We start from the raw sequence: 14,171 nt of genomic DNA on the forward strand, positions 1-14,171 counted from the left end.
TGCATCAATCTTTTCTCTGATCACTATTCCCTTAGGTCTGGCAGTAGGTAGGGAAGTGTAGCCAGTAATAGTGATCAATGGAGCCTTTACTCCAGCAAGCTTCTTCTTGTCACCAGATTCAGTGACTTTCTTCTTCGGTAGAATGGCAGACAGAGGCAACTGATCCTCAGTTGAGGGATTCAGTTGGAACAACTTTCAGTGGGATAGCCTTGATAGGCTGTTGAGCCCCCGACTGCATCAATCTTTCAGTTGGAATGGTCCCAACTGCAACAGTAGGCTTTGTCTTAAAGGTTCGTCCTTGGGAGATAGAGTCCTTTCTGAGTCAGTTTCACTGACAATCAGCTTGCACTTAAGCACCTTCTTCTGAGTCTCCTTTCGTGCTTTCTTAACTGATTTGGTAGCTCCTTCCATCCCAATCTCCTTCTTTACTTGAATAAACTTCTCAGGAGTCATGTCCAGTTTCTACTTGGGTGGCTGGAAATTCTTGGCATTGAATATTTTCAGTTTGATGATTTCTCAGAATCATCAGTCACCATTCCCTTGACCTTCAGCAAATAGCTAAGCTGCACCGCAAAGCCCTTGGATTGCTTGGAAGACTTAAACATATTCCTCAAGATGTTGAAAATAATATTCTTCCAGTTCATCTTTCTTTCAGCCATGATTGCAGTCATAGCTTGAAATTTCTCTAGAGTGAGTGCAGCAAAAGATCCTGCCTTTGCTAAGCGCCCCTTCGCTACAATATCTGCCAGTAGTTGTACTTCGGGATTCAGTTCCTTCTTGGGATCGGAAACTTTGATTTTCCGACCATCAGCAGAGAGTAGAGTTTGCATCTCTTCAACATCAGAATCTTTTACCTCAGAGAGTTTAACTAGCCCATCAGTAGGCAGTTGAAAAAGGTTCAGAAGAAGTCTTCTTCAATGATCAGCAACTGACAATTTACAGTAGTTGCGATACTGCCTTCTTTAGTGACATACCCGGTGGCATAGAGATTCTGGATCTTCTTGGGATAAATTTCTTGAGAAGATAATCCTAGAAATTGTTTCAGTCCAGCCGCTTGCAGTTTCAGAAAAACGTTCTTGACTTCTTCCTCTTTTACAGTCAGCACTGAATCAAAGTCGATCGCCTTAGCGTTCATAACATGAGCTGGATTCTGTTTGCCATTTGATTGAGTGAAATATGCAAAAAAGAGTATGCTTTGAGTAGAATTTTGCTCTGAATGCTTGAATGTGCGCGTAAGAAGAAAAGAAAAACTGAATTGGAACGGGTATAGTACTGATTTAAGTGGCTGTTCAAATTTTTGGACACGTGTCAGTCCAGGAAAATTTGAATTTAAAACGTTTGTACGTGTGATAACAGCGTGTGTAGAATATGAATGAATTATGTGGGTCCACGTTTCAAAATACTATTAAATGAAAGAGAGCATTTAATGCTTCGACAAACAGTCACATCATTTAATATAGAATATTATTCGATTGATCAGTTAACATATTTGAGAAAATCAATTGTGTCAGAAACTGAATGACCAGTTGAATACTTAGTCGGTTCAGTTGAAGACCAACTATGTAGAACCCGTAACTTAGACTACGTATAGGCCATGCATAATTCTAGTATTTTAAATTAAAATGGTTTTATTGCATGATTATTTAAATTTAATTATTTTATGCAGTAGTTTAATTTTTATCATTTCAATTATTTCAGTGAGGCCGGACGGGAGTTGGAGTTTTGAGATAGAATTTAAGATTCAGAAAACATTTCCAGGATTTATTTTTAGCTAGCAAGTAAGTTCATTTAAGTTAATAAGGAGATTTGAGGATTTAATTTAATTACTTGAGGTGAGTAGGAAATAAGTCCATATAAGTTCCTTTAATTAAGGGATTAATTCACTAAATTATTTAGGGATTAGTGAGGCTTTTAAGGGATATAAATTTACTAGCTAGAAAACATTTCCCCTCCATTTATTTGTGAGAATTTCGGCCCCCTAATGGATTGTGTATTGCCTTGCCAACTCATCATCTTGGACCCATTCATTGTCATTTTTTTATGATAATCTTTTTAATTATTAATCAACCTTAATTAAATTATTAGTAAGAAATATCCTAGTCTAAATATTCATGGACAATCGGCCATGCAACTCCAAGAAGACTTGTTCAAACAAATTTAAAATTTGAATGAGAGGTAGACTTGGTCTTGCATTTTAAATCCCTTTATTAGTGGATCTTCCCCCTCAGCTTTCCAACCATCATTCTCCTCTCCCTAATCTCGAAATTCGATTGAAATTGAGAAGAAAAACCATGGGTTCCATAGTTAGGAAGATAGGAGAAAATCGAGTAAGAAGCAAGGTAGAATAGAAAGCGCTCCACCTCCTCCGCGCCAGATCGTCTCGTTCTTTCGTTTTCTTTCAAAACGAAACCAGGCATGCATATATTCTTTCTTGACTCTTCAATCAAGTCCTATTATGATTATTTTTACATTTCATGATCATCACTTTCATGCTAAAACCGAAATATACCAACAATTTTCAGAAAAATTAAACATGCAGATTTTCGGTCCCTCTTGTGCCTTCACGATTTTGCTTGTTTTTGTATATTCAGGTGGTAGGCTCGACTCCAGGCTCCCAAGGCGACATCTAGACATGTATTAGGAGGCATTAGGACCACGTTGGTCCATTCAAACAAACCCCATGCATGATGAAATCTGAAAATGACAGCAGCTTTCCATCGGTGCCATTTTGTGCTTCAAAAATTCGGTTTTTGCTGTCAAGGGGAAAGGATCTGATCTTGGCTGCCCTAAGGGCCTATAGCCATGGTTAGATCACTTCCCTAGCATGTCTAAGACGTGACCAAGTCGCCCTTTTGGTGGCTTGGTCCATGGTGAATCGGTTTTTAATTAAAACGCTAGAACAGCCCAGCACCCCCTTCGGCTTCTTCCTTTGTGCAGCATGTGTGGTTCGGTTTTGGTGGTTTGGTGTGAATCTTGGTTGGCCTATGGCCTGTAGCCACGATTCATACCATGTCCCCTAGATGTCTAGATCGTGTCATGGTCAATCAAATGGCCATTGGAACGATTCGTGACATCCAAACAAAAGCAATGCATCCTACGTGCAGAATTTGTTCTCGGTTGGAACGTTCGGTTGTTTGCCGGTTTGGTTCGAATTGTGGATGGCCTAGGGCCCTTAGCCATGGTTCAAATCATTCCTTGGGATGTTGGTAAGAGGTTTTGGTCAGGTCGTTCAAGCCCCAATGGCCATTAGCCTCGCAAACGACGCAAGCAAACCAAGCACAGTTGCTGTATTTTTGGACAGCAACTTGCTGTGTCGGTTCGGTGGCTCGTTCGAGTTCTCGGTTGGCTTTTAGCCTATGGCATTGGACTGAAAAGTGCCTCATTGAGTTGGTAAGGTCATGTTTTTGACCGTTTGTCATTCGGATCATTTTTGAGGTCGTACGAGAATTTACGGTGCGATGTGCCAAATTGACTCTCGAAAGAGCGTTTCATGTTTTGGCCTCCATTCACCTAGATTTCGGCCCTCACCATTTTAGGAGCATTATTTTATAATTTTAGGCGTATTTTAATCATGACTACATGATGAATCAGTGTTGGTTCGGGTTGGTTCAAAGTCGTGATTAAATACGAAGTCGGTAGGCGTAATTGTCACATTTTTGAAGGTTATTGCATAGTTTGGTCCCATAAATCTATTGCATATTTTTCATGGCATATTTAGGTTGCAGCTGAGCCTGGGAGCGATCCAATCCATTCAGTAAAATTGTTACAGGATATTTAATTCAGTTATTTAATTATATTACGTGCAAAAATACAAATTTTGAGATTTATGCGATATGGCTTGTGGTCACTTTACTATCATGATTAAATCCGGTCGCCAGTTACCGGTCCGATCGTCAGTTACCGGTTATGAGAGCACTACTAACTCCTATCTCCAGTTACAGGCCCGGTCGCCAGTTACCGGTCAGTTCAGTTGTTTCACCCAGTACTATGACAGTAGTCTGATCAGACGTACATTACTAAGTCCTGTCGCCAGTTACAGGCCCGGTTGCCAGTTACCGGTCAGTTCAGTTCAGGGACCACATGCGTAGACCATAATCTCACCAGAAAATTATTACAGGCTATTTCAGTACAGGGCTCCAAGGAGCAAACATTTTCACCATGATTTTCAGTTCAGTTATGCACGTATTATAATTAATCATGACACGACATTTTTACGTTATGCCTCATGACATGATATTTTCACTTGCATGCAAGCTTATTATTTATTTATTTACTTGCTATTTACGATATATGCATGTTGAGTCTTTAGACTCACTAGACTTTATTGTTGTAGGTACTGATGATGTCGGGACCGAGGGCGGGGACCAGTGAGCAGGCTCGAGTCGGCAGTAGTAGGACCCGAGGACCTTAGTTCAGCATTTATTATTATTTGATGGCTCAAACATTTTAATTATCGTTGGAAAAACCTTTTTCTGTTATTTCGAAAATGTTAATTTCTTCCGCTGCCACTTTGAACATCAAACTTTATTTATCAATTCAGTTATGAAGGAGGCAATTTTAATTATTTAAAAGAAAAATTTTAAATTTTTCCACAAATTTCCAAGTACGGATTTTTAGGCCTCGACAGCTGGTATCATAGCAATGGTTCTGTATAGGGTTGTACTAATACTGATCTCGAGAAGCTCATGAAGTCACGTCTTCGGTCTGTAAGTTTTACATTTACGCATTTCATTTAAAGCATGAATTATTTTCAACAGCATGATTTCATGAGATATTTTTTTCGCCCAGATTTTTATTGCTCAGTATTTAAATTTAAATTAATGATGGAATTATGCATGTTAGTTACGTATGGGTTATGTATGGAACAGTACGTCCCCTGGGCGCATCCTCGAGCGCAATAGAGATGAGGAGCCTCGCCGAGAGGACAGGGAGGAGCAAAGACAGGAGAGAGACCTACCACCTCCACCACCGCCTCCACCGGACATGAATGCCCAGATGCTGGCTGGGATGACTCAGTTTTTCGCACAGTTTGCGGGGAACAATGCGGTGGCGACCAGGCCGAAAGGGCCCGAGGCTATTTACGAGAGATTTATGAAGATGCGTCCAAAGGAGTTTTCAGGGACGTCGGACCCCATGATTGCCGAGGGCTGGATCAAGTCCCTCGAGGTTATCTTCGAGTTTATGGAGCTTGGAGATTCAGATCGAGTTCGTTGTGCCTCTTATCTGTTCGGAGGAGATGCCCGCTTATGGTGGAAAGGAGCTTCAGTAGCCCTTAACTTGGCTACGCTGTCTTGGGCACGCTTCACGGAGGTATTCTATTCCAAATATTTTACAGAGGAGGTGCGCACCAGGTTGACCACCGAGTTCATGAGCCTGAGACAGGGATATTTGACTGTTACGGAGTTCATCCGTAAGTTTGAGAGGGGCTGCAATTTTGTGCCCCTGATCGCGAACGATGCTAGAGCTAAGTTGATGCATTTCTTGGTGGGTCTACGGACGATCTTGCGCCGTGATGTTAGGGTGTCTGACCCTACTTCTTATGAGGTCGCTGTCTCCAAAGCCTTAGCCGCAGAGCAAGATCAGCGGGACATCGAGAGAGACTTTCAGGGCAAACGCCCAATCCAGGTACCACACCGCCCTCCTCCTCAGCAGCATCAGCATCAGAACAAGAGGCCGTATCATGGCCCGCCCAGAAACAGAGGAGGACCTCAGCAGCAGCAGCAGGGACGTGCCGTCCCGAGGACCTTTGAGCATCCGGCTTGCCCTAAATGCTCACGCCGCCATGCCGGAGTATGTATGTTTGGCTCAGGGAAGTGTTACAAGTGTAGTAGCCCAGGCCACACGCTGCCGTATTGCCCTCAAAAGAACCTGCCTACCCAGGGCAGAGTGTTTGCTCTCCATGCGACGGAGACGAACCCCGATACTATGTTGATGACAGGTACTTTGCAGCTTTAAGTTTACATTTGAGATTTAATGTTTTGGGAAGCGGGATTTAGATTTTGAACTTAGTTTTCCGATAGGATTGCATGCTCTACTCAGTATTTATTTCCGGGATTTAGTTAGAAGAACTGTGACCTTTGCATGTCTATAAGCTTAGCTCTTGTGATTATTGGGTTCCGCTTAGTGTTCCGAACTTTCAGGGAGAATTTTCTTAGCTGGCTCAGCTACCAAGGCCTTGATAGATTCAGGGGCCACTCACTCATTCATTTCAGAGGTCTTTGCTAATTTCCTCAAAGTTAAGACCATTGGGCTAGATATAGCCTATTTTGTAGTACTGCCGTCTGGCGAGGAGATGACAGCCACCAATGTGATACGAGACATAGATCTTGAGCTCCATGGCAATCTTGTCTATGCGGATCTTATCGTGTTGCCGATGCCAGAGTTTGACATCATCCTAGGGATGGACTGGCTATTGCGGAACAGAGTTTTGATTGACTTCCAGCGGAGATCTATTCTAGTCCGACCGCCTGGAATGACGCAGTTCTTATTTGAGCCAGACAGGTACTTTCCCTTACCGCGCATTATTCCATATGTTCAGGCTAGGAAGCTCATGCATAGAGGGTGTCGGGCATTTTTAGCGACTTTTATATCTGTCCCCGAGGCGCCCAGTCAGTCAGCTTCAGATGTTCCGATTGTTAGAGACTACTTAGACGTTTTTCCTGAGGACGTCTCTGGTATGCCACCTGAGAGGGAGGTGGAGTTTTCTATCGAGCTTATGCCAGGTACGGCTCCGATCTCAAAAGCACCGTACTGACTTGCACCGACAGAGATGGCAGAGTTTAAGAAGCAGATTCAGGAACTTCTTGACAAGGAGTTTATTCGCCCTAGCTTCTCACCTTGGGGCGCGCCAGTCTTGTTTGTTAAGAAGAAAGATGGCACGATGAGGCTTTGTATTGACTATCGGGAGTTGAACAGGGTTACAGTGAAGAATAAATACCCACTTCCGAGGATTGAGGATCTGTTTGACCAGCTACAGGGAGCTTCGATTTTCTCCAAGATAGATCTGCGTTCCGGTTATCACCAGTTGAGGGTGAGAGATGCTGATGTTTCAAAGACAGCTTTCAGGACTCGTTATGGCCACTACGAATTCCTTGTGATACCGTTCGGTCTGACGAATGCGCCAGCGATCTTCATGGATCTCATGAATCGCGTATTTTAGCCGTACCTCGATCAGTTTGTGATAGTGTTCATAGACGACATTCTCGTCTACTCCAAGAATCGGGAGGATCACAGCAGGCATCTGACCATAGTGTTGCATACATTGCAGAAGCACAAATTATTCGCAAAGTTCAGTAAATGCGAATTCTGGTTAGAAAAGGTAGCGTTCTTAGGCCACATTGTTTCCAGCAGTGGCATTGAGGTAGACCTAGCGAAAGTTGCAGCAGTCAGAGATTGGGTTGTACCGCAGAATGCATCAGAGATCCGCAGTTTTCTTGGCTTAGCAGGATATTATCGGAAGTTCATCAAGGGATTCTCCTCGATTGCAGTTCCACTCACAGCACTGACCAAGAAGAATGTGAAATTTGTTTGGAGCAAGGAGTGTCAGAAGAGCTTCGATACTTTGAAGCAAGCTCTTATCTCAGCACCAGTTTTGGCCGTGCCGTCAGGGTCCAGTGAGTTTGTACTGTATACCGATGCTCCGAAGCTCGATCTTGGCGCCGTATTGATGCAGCATGGGAAGGTGATAGCATATGCTTCTAGACAGTTGAACACTCATGAGAAGAACTACCCTACCCATGATCTAGAGTTGGCCGCCGTAGTTTTTGCACTGAAGATTTGGAGGCACTATCTGTATGGAGAGAAGTGCCAGATCTTTACCGACCACAAGAGCCTCAAGTATTTCTTTACGCAGAAGGAACTGAACATGCGTCAAAGGCGTTGGTTGGAGTTGGTGAAGGATTATGATTGTGACATTAGCTACCACCCGGGTAAAGCTAATGTAGTTGCGGATGCACTGAGCAGGAAAGTTGCAGCGATGGCCCATTCGACAGTTTCGAGACCTCTTCAGTTTGAGATGCAGAGGTTTGATCTTGAGACTTATCCTCGAGGTAGAGTTATTTGTCTATCTACCTTGACCATTCAGTCTTCCCTTATGGACCGTATTCACAGTGGTCAGTCATCAGATGAGCAGTTGGCCAAGAGGAAGCAGAGAGATGAGGCCAAGGGCAGTCTCTTGTATTCAGTCAGTGATGGTATTGTGAGATACCGAGACAGGATATGGGTTCCTAGCAGTGATTCTATCCGAGCAGATATCTTATTAGAAGCCCATATGTCGCCGTACTCTATTCATCCAGGGAGTACGAAGATGTACAAAGATCTGCAGCTATTGTATTGGTGGCCTGGTATGAAGAAGGACATCAGACGATTTGTATTCGAGTGCCTGACCTGTCAGTTAGTGAAGGCCGAGCATCAGAGACCAGCAGGGTTGCTCAAGCCTCTTCCTATTCCCGAGTGGAAGTGGGAGAATGTTACCATGGACTTTGTGACCGGATTGCCGAGGTCAGCCAGAGGATCGAATGCCATCTGGGTGATTGTAGATCGTCTTACCAAATCAGCGCACTTCTTGCCTATTAAGATGACTTTCACCATGGTTCAGTATGCGGAGTTGTATATTCGGGAGATAGTCCGACTCCATGGTATTCCAGTTTCTATCGTATCTGACAGAGATCCCAGATTCACTTCCTCATTTTGGAAGAGCTTGCATTCGACTATGGGGACGAAGTTGCTGTTTAGCACAGCTTTCCATCCGCAGACAGATGGGCAGTCAGAGCGAGTCATTCAGATTTTGGGGGATCTTCTCCGTGCTTGCGTCATTGATTTCTCTGGGAGTTGGGAGTCGAACTTACCATTGGTAGATTTCACCTATAACAACAGCTTTCAGTCGTCGATAGGAATGGCTCCGTATGAAGCTTTGTATGGTCGCAAGTGCATATCTCCTGTTCATTGGGATGAAGTAGGAGAGAGAGCAGAGTTGGGTCCAGAGATTATTCAGCAGACTGTCGACGTAGTAGCCCGGATCCGTGATAGAATGAGGACTGCTCAGAGTCGACAGAAGAGCTATGCAGATCAGAGAAGGAGAGATTTAGAGTTCGCTGTCGGCGACCATGTCTTTGTGAATGTGGCACCTATGAAGGGTGTCATGCGATTTGGGAAGAAAGGGAAGCTCAGTCCGAGATTTATTGGACCGTTTGAGATCCTCGACAGAGTTGGGACGCTAGCTTATCGTGTGGCTCTTCCGCCGAATCTGGCCAGAGTACACAATGTCTTTCACGTCTCTATGCTGAAGAAGTACATGGCGAATCCTTCGCATGTCTTGAACTTCGAGCCGTTGCAACTTACTCCGAACCTATCTTATGAGGAGAGGCCAGTGCAGATCCTAGACAGGCAGGAGAAGAAGCTTCGAAACAAGCTGGTTAGGCAAGTCAAAGTCAAATGGCTCAATCATTCAGAGGAGTAAGCTACATGGGAGTCTGAGCCGGAGATGAGAGATCGTTACCCCGAGTTATTCAGTGAGTTTTAATTTCGAGGACGAAATTTCTTTTAAGGGGGGAAGGATTGTAGAACCCGTAACTTAGACTACGTATAGGCCATGCATAATTCTAGTATTTTAAATTAAAATGATTTTATTGCATGATTATTTAAATTTAATTATTTTATGCAGTAGTTTAATTTTTATCATTTAAGTTATTTCAGTGAGGCCGGACGGGAGTTGGAGTTTGAGATAGAATTTAAGATTCAGAAAACATTTCCAGGATTTATTTTTAGCTAGCAAGTATGTTCATTTAAGTTAATAAGGAGGTTTGAAGATTTAATTTAATTACTTGAGGTGAGTAGGAAATAAGTCCATATAAGTTCCTTTAATTAAGGGATTAATTCACTAAATTATTTAAGGATTAGTGAGGCTTTTAAGGGTTATAAATTTACTAGCTAGAAAACATTTCCCCTGCATTTATTTGTGAGAATTTCGGCCCCCTAGTGGATTGTGTATTGCCTTGCCAACTCATCATCTTGGACCCATTCATTGTCATTTTTTTATGATAATCTTTTTAATTATTAATCAACCTTAATTAAATTATTAGTAAGCAATATCCTAGTCTAAATATTCATGGACAATCGGCCATGCAACTCCAAGAAGACTTGTTCAAACAAATTTAAAATTTGAATGAGAGGTAGACTTGGTCTTGCATTTTAAATCCCTTTATTAGTGTATCTTCCCCCTCAGCTTTCCAACCATCATTCTCCTCTCCCTAATCTCGAAATTCAGAGTGAAATTGAGAAGAAAAACCGTGGGTTCCATAGCTAGGAAGATAGGAGAAAATTGAGTAAGAAGCAAGGTAGAATAGAAAGCGCTCCACCTCCTCCGCGCCAGATCGTCTCGTTCTTTCGTTTTCTTTCAAAACGAAACCAGGCATGCATATATTCTTCCTTGACTCTTCAATCAAGTCCTATTATCATTATTTTTACATTTCATGATCATCACTTTCATGCTAAAACCGAAATATACCAACAATTTTCAGAAAAATTAAACATGCAGTGGTCTGATCAGACGTACATTACTAAGTCATGTCGCCAGTTACAGGCCCGGTCGCCAGTTACCGGTAAGTTCAGTTCAGGGACCACATGCGTAGACCATAATCTCACCAGAAAATTATTACAGGCTATTTCAGTACTAGGGCTTCCAAGGATCAAACATTTTCACCATGATTTTCAGTTCATTTATGCACGTATTATAATTAATCATGACACGACATTTTTACGCTATGCCTCATGACATGATATTTTCACTTGCATGCAAGCTTATTATTTATTTATTTACTTGCTATTTACGATATATGCATGTTGAGTCTTTAGACTCACTAGACTTTATTGTTGTAGGTACTGATGATGTCGGGACCGAGGGCGGGGACCAGTGAGCAGGCTCGAGTCGGCAGTAGTAGGACCCGAGGACCTCAGTTCAGCATTTATTATTATTTGATGGCTCAAACATTTTAATTATCGTTGGAAAAACCTTTTCTGTTATTTCGAAAATGTTAATTTCTTCCGCTGCCACTTTGAACATCAAACTTTATTTATCAGTTCAGTTATGAAGGAGGCAATTTTATTATTTAAAAGAAAAATTTTAAATTTTTCCGCAAATTTCCAAGTACGGATTTTTAGGACCTCGACAAACTGACTATTGTCTTCTCAGATAGCTTTTTTCTCGATATTCCCCCCTTAATAAATGCAAATAAATAAGGGTAAGAGAAACTTAGTCTGAATCAGTTAAGGCCTGATGACTCTTTGTCTTCCTCCTGTCTCTTGTCGATAAATTAAGATCATTGTCATTTGGTAATGACATTTGAACTCCAATGGATTGTGAAAGCAGTACTCATGTCCCTCCTCCTTCATGGACGCCTGAACGTATTCAGAAGTTTAAAAGAAATGCTGAGGAGTACGTCTTTATAAAGGTTATGTCAGTTTGGACTACTGCTCACTACATCCAATCAATCAATGATGGAGAGTTCCCTGCTTCTGCTCAGGAGTGATCATTAGCAAAGAAGCTTAAAAGGTGTGCTAATCTAGTCAATGATGATGTGCTGATCCACATGATGCAGTTGAAGGAATGACACTAGCTTCAAAGAATTGAAAATGCCGAAGTCTTCAAGAATATTAGGAGTCATGACTTGAATAAATGGTTGATGTTATGTCAAGATGTCGTAGGTAGTGGACTAAGTGATGTAGTATGGTATCGATTTTATTCGTAAAAAAATCTTGATTTGTACCATTTCTGTTGTCTCTTTGCCTTTCTGCAAAACGTAACTTTAATCAGTTGACAAATAGTTAACAAGCTGAATACAAGAACTGATAATTGACTAACTGACATCAGTTGACAAACAGTTAACGAACTTAATATAATAACTGATAAATGACTAACTGACATCAGTTGACAAGCATTACAATGACGAACTGAATGAACAGTTATTGACAAAGCACCAATAAAATTGATATAATTAAGATAAATCAATGAAACCAAGTATATTGCGAAAGTGAGAAAACTTAGTCTCTGGCAATGGTTTGGTGAAGATATCAGCAGCTTGTTGTTCAGTTGACACATATTCCAGTCTGATAGCTTTCTTCAGAGCATGATCTCTGATGAAGTGATGCCTGACATCAATGTGCTTGGTCCTTGAGTGAAGAACTGGATTGTAAGTTGATAGGATCGATTAACGTATCAGGAGTGTTTAGAAGGGGGGGTTGAATAAACACTCACAATTAAAACTGATCTTTTCGAATTTTGAGTTCAGTTTGGTGACAAACTGATTCTCGGAATCTTGCTGGTCAATGACAATCAGTTAAACTAAAGTAGTTGCGGAAAGTAACTGACTGAAAGATAGAATACAAAACTGAAATAAAATACACAAGGATTGTTTGTGGATGTTCGGAGATTTCAATTACTCCTACGTCACCCCTTCTATCTCAAGGATAGGATTTCCACTAAAAGACTTTGATCGAATACAAGATTTGTACTGACCCACTTCAGTTTGGACTTATCACTGCCAAAAGCTGAAACTCTTAGTATTACAAAATGTTCTCAGTGAGTAACTGATCTTAGCACTATCAAATTTAACGATTATTACAAAGTGCTAGTGAGCTCAAATTGTAGCCTTGACTGCTACTAATAAACCAAGTAAGAGTGAGCTAAGATTTTGGCAGAGTAACAGCAAGCTTTGAGTAGAGTTGTCTTCTTTTTTTTTATTCAGCTGTTCTTCTGTCATATTTATAAGCTTCCTTCCAACGGTAACTTGAGATATATTTGAATCTTTGTATCCGTTGATTGCCAATTCATTATTTCTTGGACATTGTTTGCTTCATTTATTGTAATGCGGCGTCTTAACTTCTTTAGCCGAAATGCGTTGTTCTAAGCTGTATTGATTGAAGTGCGGCGTTTCATATTCAATTGCAGTCTTCTATGTCTCTTTGTCGGTTGAATGTTCTTTCCCGAGACATGTTCAGTTGAAGGATGCTTGGCTTAAAAGCATACGGCTGAATGTATCAACTGATCGGTTTCCAACTGATCAGTTTTCTTTATTAGATCAGCTGATTTCAGTTGTTAAGTCCAGTTGCTGAATTGCACGTATCAGTTGGTTCATATTTTGTCAAACGCCGGAATTTAGTTTCCAACAATTTTCTCCTTTATGGTGTTTGACAAAACTAAGTAAATAATAACTGAAAGTCTAAACTCATTGTTGATAAAATAAGAGATTGATCAACGGAATAATGGACTACACGAATCTGTAGAGATTTTTCTTCAATGAGATAAAATAAGAGATTGATCAACTGAATAATGGACTACACGAATCTGTATAGATTTTTCTTCAACGAGATAAAATAAGAGATTGATCAACTGAATAATGGACTACACGAATCTGTAGAGGTTTTTCTTCAACGAGAAGATTTCTTTTGTTGTTCTAGAATCTCTTTGACCTCTTCCCCCTTTTTGTCAAACAACTCCATCTTCAATGAGAATTTCCGAACATCTGTTGATAAAACATTGATAGTAGTTGATATGCTAGAGACAACAGAGAGCATTGTGTTTGGCAACGAGTCTATTTTTCTTGTTACAAGCGTTTCTAGATGTTCAACTCGTTTGCTGATAACGTCTTGAGTGATGGAGAGACTCTCAGCCAAACCTTTTTTCTTCTTAATTGCTTCCATTGATTGAAACAGAGAGTTTAAGGCTTCTTGAATTGCTTTCAGTTTCTCTGAGTTGAATGCCTCAGAATGTTCTAGCTTCAGAGAATGTTCTAATTGAGTATGCTGAATCTTGTACATATCATTAATCACTCTATGTATATTATGCTGAATTTCCTGAATTTCTGCAAGAACAAAATCAAGATCTTTGGCGGCGTTAAGATTTGGCTGATCCGACGCTCCAGCTTCCTGTGACACTTGATCAAAAACCACCATGGTTCTTTCAGATATCATTGTTTCAGCAATATTTGGTTCTGGAACATCTGTTTCAGTTACTGCCACTTGGACCAGATGAGGTGAAGACTGATGTTGTTCAGCATTTGAGCTTTCCTGCTGAATGTGAGAGTTTGCAGGATCTTCAGCTAGTGAGTCATGAACTTATGCTTCTGCTGGATAGTGATCTGAGATTCGAGCTGACTCTTTAGTTGGAGGATTGTCAG

The sequence above is a fragment of the Primulina tabacum genome, chromosome 7 (assembly GCF_025594145.1).
Source record: "Primulina tabacum isolate GXHZ01 chromosome 7, ASM2559414v2, whole genome shotgun sequence".
In the NCBI taxonomy this organism is placed as follows: domain Eukaryota; kingdom Viridiplantae; phylum Streptophyta; class Magnoliopsida; order Lamiales; family Gesneriaceae; genus Primulina; species Primulina tabacum.